Genomic DNA, 5,748 nt, shown 5'->3' on the forward strand with positions numbered 1-5,748 from the left:
CCCCCCCCCCCCCCCCCCCCCCACCCTATAGGCTTTTTAAAAAACAGAACCCCCGCAAAGCAGCCGGCCCGGACTCTATCCCCCTCCACCCTGAAGCATTGTGCTGATCAGCTGTCTCCGGTGTTCACAGACATCTTTAACACCTCCCTGGATACATGCCACGTACCAGCCTGCTTCAAGGTCTCCACCATCATCTCCGTCCCCAAAAAACCTAGGATCACGGGACTCAATGACTACAGGCCCGTTGCCCTGACCTCTGTGTTCATGAAGTCCTTTGAGCGCCTTGTCCTGTCCCACATAAAAACCCTCACCGACCCACTCCTGGACCCCCTGCAGTTTGCCTACAGAGCCAACAGGTCTGTAGATGACACAGTCAACTTGGCCCTTCACTTCATCCTCCAGCATCTGGACTCCCCAGGAACCTACACCAGGATCCTGTTTGTGGACTTCAGCTCTGCTTTCAACACCATCATCCCGTCTCTGCTGCAGGACAAGCTCTCCCAGCTGCAGGTGCCCGACTCCACCTGCAAGTGGATCACAGACTTCCTGTCTGACAGGAAGCAGCACGTCAAGCTGGGAAAACACATCTCAGCCTCCAGGACCATCAGCACCGGTTCCCCCCAAGGCTGCGTTCTTTCCCCTCTGCTCTTCTCCCTGTACACCAACAGCTGCACCTCCAGTCACCAGTCCGTCAAGCTCCTGAAGTTCGCGGATGACACCACCCTCATTGGACTCATCTCTGGTGGAGATGAGTCCGCCTACAGGTGGGAGACTGACCATCTGGTGACCTGGTGCGGTCTGAATAACTTAGAGCTCAACGCTCTAAAGACAGTGGAGATGGTTGTGGATTTCAGGAAGAACGTAGCCCCACCAGCCCCCATCACCCTGTGTGACTCCCCCTATCACTGTGTTTCCTGTCAAAGTAACTCAATAAGGTCTATGTCAATTCTAAAGCTTCCAGAGAGCCACAGAAACCTTAGTGAGCTCTGACTCTGACGTCCTTCAAACAACAGACAGTATCTAACAATACAGTTAGAGTTAAAATAACAGACAACAACAAGCCTGATTCTATTCCCCTGATTCAGAGGAATCTTTGCATTCTTCATTTATCTATCCTATAGAAGGGAATTGTTTTGAGGAGTGTATATTATTTCTGATATGGCAATATGGAGATGCATTGAGTTTTGACTGAGAGTAAAGAGTGAACATGATGTCTGATATCTATGATATTGAGACATCTACCTGTTGATGCTCACACTGAGAAACAGTCCAGCAGCATCATGATATCTCTCATTGGCTGATGATACTGTCACTGTTTGTTGTGATGGTCATTGACAGAGCAGGTGAAGCCCTCACCTGAAGGTGATGGTGACACAGAGACAGGTCAGCAGCAGGTAAGACCCCACACTGATGACAGACAGTCGCCATGGAGACAAGAACCGGCAGCGACGAGCCAAACGCCAACAATGACTTCTTTGGTTCTTTCCAGTGGACGAGCTGTAAGGCTGCAGAGAGAGAGAGACAGAGAGAGAGAGCTTATATTTTATCATTATTATATTTCATTTTAGTATGTTTTTAATATTTTATTATTATTTTATAATATTATTTATTTTATTGAATTGTTTATTGTTTTTAAACATACGGTATTATGACAGCTATCCATAACTTGGATAGTTTGAACTCTGTGTTTCTCTCTTTTTTATTTTTTGATGCATCCTGATCTGTTGACGTTATTTTTAAGAGGAAGACTTTTTACTTGTTGAGTGAAAACATTATATTACTGTTTCATTAGACGATGGCTCCCATTCATCTGGTTAGTGGACACTAAATCAGTCAATAGTTCATCTGTCTTTACCCTGAGTGACACACAATATGATTCTGAGGAGAAACATGAACCAATAGCTCCTATAATGTGTACTCCAGTCTGTTAAAGTGAGTAAGCAGCTTAATACCAGTCAGCTGAGCAGATAAGCTGATGGACAATAGAACTTTGTAACACTCAACAGCTTTAACAGCGACCGTTATCATGTGATCTCAAACAACAGCTCAAACGCATCTGAACACTAGTTAACGATTGTTAGTTTTTACAGACAATTGTTAGTTTTTACAGATACTTGTTAATTTTTTACATACAATTGTTAGTTTTTACAGTCAATTGTTACTTTTTACAGATAATTGTTACTTTTTACAGTCAATTGTTACTTTCTACAGTCAATTGTTACTTTTTATAGACAATTGTTACTTTCTACAGACAATTGTTACTTTCTACAGACAATTGTTAGTTTTTATAGACAATTGTTACTTTTTACAGTCAATTGTTACTTTTTACAGTCAATTGTTACTTTTTACAGACAATTGTTACTTTCTACAGTCAATTGTTACTTTCTACAGTCAATTGTTAGTTTTTACAGACAATTGTTACTTTTTACAGTCAATTGTTAGTTTTTAAACACAATTGTTATTTTTTAAAGACAATTGTTAGTTTTTAAACACAATTGTTATTTTTTACAGATAATTGTTATTTTTTACAGACAATTGTTACTTTTTAAACACAATTGTTATTTTTTACAGACAATTGTTACTTTTTAAACAATTGTTAGTTTTTAGAGATAATTGTTAGTTTTTACAGTCAATTGTTAGTTTTTACAGTCAATTGTTACTTTTTACAGTCAATTGTTACTTTTTACAGACAATTGTTACTTTTTACAGACAATTGTTAGTCTTTACACTCAGTTTTACAGTCTTAGTTCTACAGTTACATACATGAGTTATTTGTCCTACATCCTGATTAAAGGCAACATGAAGTTTATTGATCTCAAACATCTCTGTGTATAAAGACTGAACAGCCAATCAGCTGCTGTTCTATTTGTCATAGTCATCGTTCAAAAAGTGCTGAATGAAGTGAGATGTTGAATCATTGAGCCTCACCTGACTGTGTGAGGTCTCTGAGGGAGGAAGAAGAGGAGTTATTGGATGATGATGAAGAGTCAGAGCAACTGCTGCTGGTGGAATCGACCTTCTTCTTCTTCTTCTTCTTCTTCTTCCTCCTTCCTCCTTCCTCCTTCTCCTCCTCCTCCTCCTCCTCCTCCTCCTCCGTGTGTTCAGACGTGAGGTTTCTCTGCAGGTTTAAACCCCTAAACTAAGTCTGAGCTGCTGCTGATAGACAGATTGATGACGTCAGCGCCAGGGGCGGGGCTTATAGCGAGGGGCGTGTCCACAGGCCAGCTGTCTGATGTTGTAACTTTCAACATGTGAAGAATGAAAACTACTTAACTTCCATTGAAGTGATTCAAGTTTACATTTGTACTAAAAATTATGTAAAATGTTCTAATATGTACTGTCATTTTTTTTTATATTTATGTTTTCTTTTTAAATATAAATAATCATCCATCTGTCGTGTTTCTGTTTAAACTTTTCCTTCAGTTCACATGAAGCTTCAGCAGAAGTTCAGTCAGCAAAACTCTTTAATCTCCTTTTCATTCATAATCTCTCTCTGTGTCATTACTCTAGATCAGCTGATTGTGGCCGTTCACTTTAAATCAACCTATCGATCTAGTTGTGGTAGTTCGATTTATTTTGTAAAGCCCAGAATTACAAATCACAAACTTGCCTCAGAGGGTTTTAGTCTGTACACATGTGACATCCTCTGTCCTTAGACCCTGAACCCTCAAGGACTCAGTGATTAAGTGGTTGAGTGTGAGAGACTGTAAGAGTTTGAAATGGTGTAAATATGAATGGTACAACATATCATGTTACTATGGCAAGTATCTTTCCTCACAAGATGAGAGGTAATATATATACTAGTGCTGGGCAACGATTCGAATTTTTAATCGCGATTAATCGCATTATGCGCAAAGTTCAATAATGAATTCAAAAGTAGTGTATTGCTCACTTTTATTTTAAAGTGCTGCTATATGAACAAAAGGTCAATAACATTTGGTGTAAACACTTTTAAACACATCAGGTTCTTGTTAGCAGCAGTATTCCCTTTACACAGCAGCAGTTATAACACAGTTATGATTCTGATCATAGATATTCAGCCGGTGTTCATAACTTCATCTTCATGTGTGTAAGAGATGATATTTAAATATACACCTTGAAAACTGAAACCTATCTACGTCATGTTTTTATGTTTGTTAAATTCTCAGTAGTGATACTAAATGATGCTTATTATACATATTACAAACAAAACACTTTAAAAACTCAAAAAAATATTTTTATTTATTTATTTTTTGTTATAAATGTACGTTGGTACATAGAGGGCGATAAGAAGCTGTACCTGGAGGGACTTAGGACCCAGGGGAATGTAGGTGAAGCATGGAACCTGTAGTCTGTACCGTGGCAGTAACCTGCATGAGGAAGTTAAGCTTATAAAGAGTTGCAGTTAAGAGCAGTTTGTTCTCACGTGCTTATTTATGTGTTCATTTAAAAACACGACAATATGTATTTTGATATTGTCACGATCCTGTAACGAGACGATCGCGCGCGTGTGTGTGTGAGACAGGAGGGACCGACGGTGACGGAGTGAAGGGGGGTTCCGGACCGTGCATGTCACCCAGGGTGGGGGGGGGGTTGGCAGCAGCAGCAGGAAGTGACACCACACAAATACAGCTGTTCACCGCTCGCTGCCCGGTTCTTGTGTTAACAATGTCCGCTTAATAATAAATAAAAAAAACTGCGTTAACGCACGATTAAATAATTGTTGGCGTTAATTAATGAATGCGTTAACGCGATAACGCGTTAACTTGCTCAGCACTAATATTTACTTGTTTTTGTCAAAACAGCTTCAATGACTAAATCAAATATTTGATGAATAAGTAAATAAACATTCTCTGATTTCATGTGTTTTGATCTTCAAACCTTAATGTTTCTCCATGTGTCCACTGGTTACCCCGTGTTTAATGTCACATTGCAATGAATTGTGGGTAATTCCCTTCGGCAAAGTCTGCATCTAATGCTGACTTAAGGAAAGGCTTCATAAAGTGTTTAAAATGTCTACCAGAGAGCCTTCTTACCGCTCGTCCTTTCCCGTCTGTCTTACCGCTCGTCCTTTCCCGTCTGTCTTACCGCTTGTCCTTTCCTTTCCTACCACTGTATTTTGAGGGAAACAGTAACAATAAAGACAGTGAAGCAAGGTTTCTGTAGTCCGTCCAGCTCAGTTTACAAACACGTTTATTCCCTTGTTTTAAAGAACAGACATTCATGAAGCAACATCAGGTCCACCAGAACCAATACAGTACCTCTTTGGTTCTGGTCTAGTACCTGAAGTCGCTCGACACCTCAGACCCAGAGTCCACTTCAGTCCGTGGAGCACTACATTACCCAAGATCCTCTCTATTCATCAGGTCTGACAAACAGACAAATGTTCTCCAAAGTTCTGCAGCTGAAGGAATACAATCAGTTCGTTTTTCAGAATAAGGGCACATGATTAGTTTGTTTTTCAGAATAAGGGCACATGATCTTTATTCAACATCCTGATTGATCAATCAGATGTTGATTTGTCTTTAAATCCATTGTTTTGTTCGTTCTCATCCAATCAGCTGTAGTGTTAGCTCATCAAGCCCCGCCTCCCCAAGTGGTCCAGGCTGTCCAATCACAGTACAGGGGGCGTGTCCAACAGGGGGGCGGGGTTTAGAGACTCCCTCTTGTAGGTCTTGGGAGGAAGTTTGGGGACGGTGTGCCGGGGAGGCACGGGGGGGCCGTCAAGGGGGAGGGGCATCTTCCTGGAGGCGGGGCTGGGAATGGGGG

The 5,748-nt window shown here is 40.8% G+C and overlaps 1 pseudogene; it reads right to left on the bottom strand.

The window, feature by feature from the left end:
* LOC116401406 (reticulon-3-B-like) overlaps positions 1 to 5,719 on the bottom strand; it is an 11,426-nt pseudogene extending 5,707 nt beyond the window's left edge.
* Between the last annotated feature and the right edge of the window lie 29 nt (positions 5,720 to 5,748).

This window comes from Anarrhichthys ocellatus, unplaced genomic scaffold, assembly GCF_004355925.1.
Source record: "Anarrhichthys ocellatus isolate YVR2014 unplaced genomic scaffold, GSC_Weel_1.0 scaffold429, whole genome shotgun sequence".
Taxonomy (NCBI): domain Eukaryota; kingdom Metazoa; phylum Chordata; class Actinopteri; order Perciformes; family Anarhichadidae; genus Anarrhichthys; species Anarrhichthys ocellatus.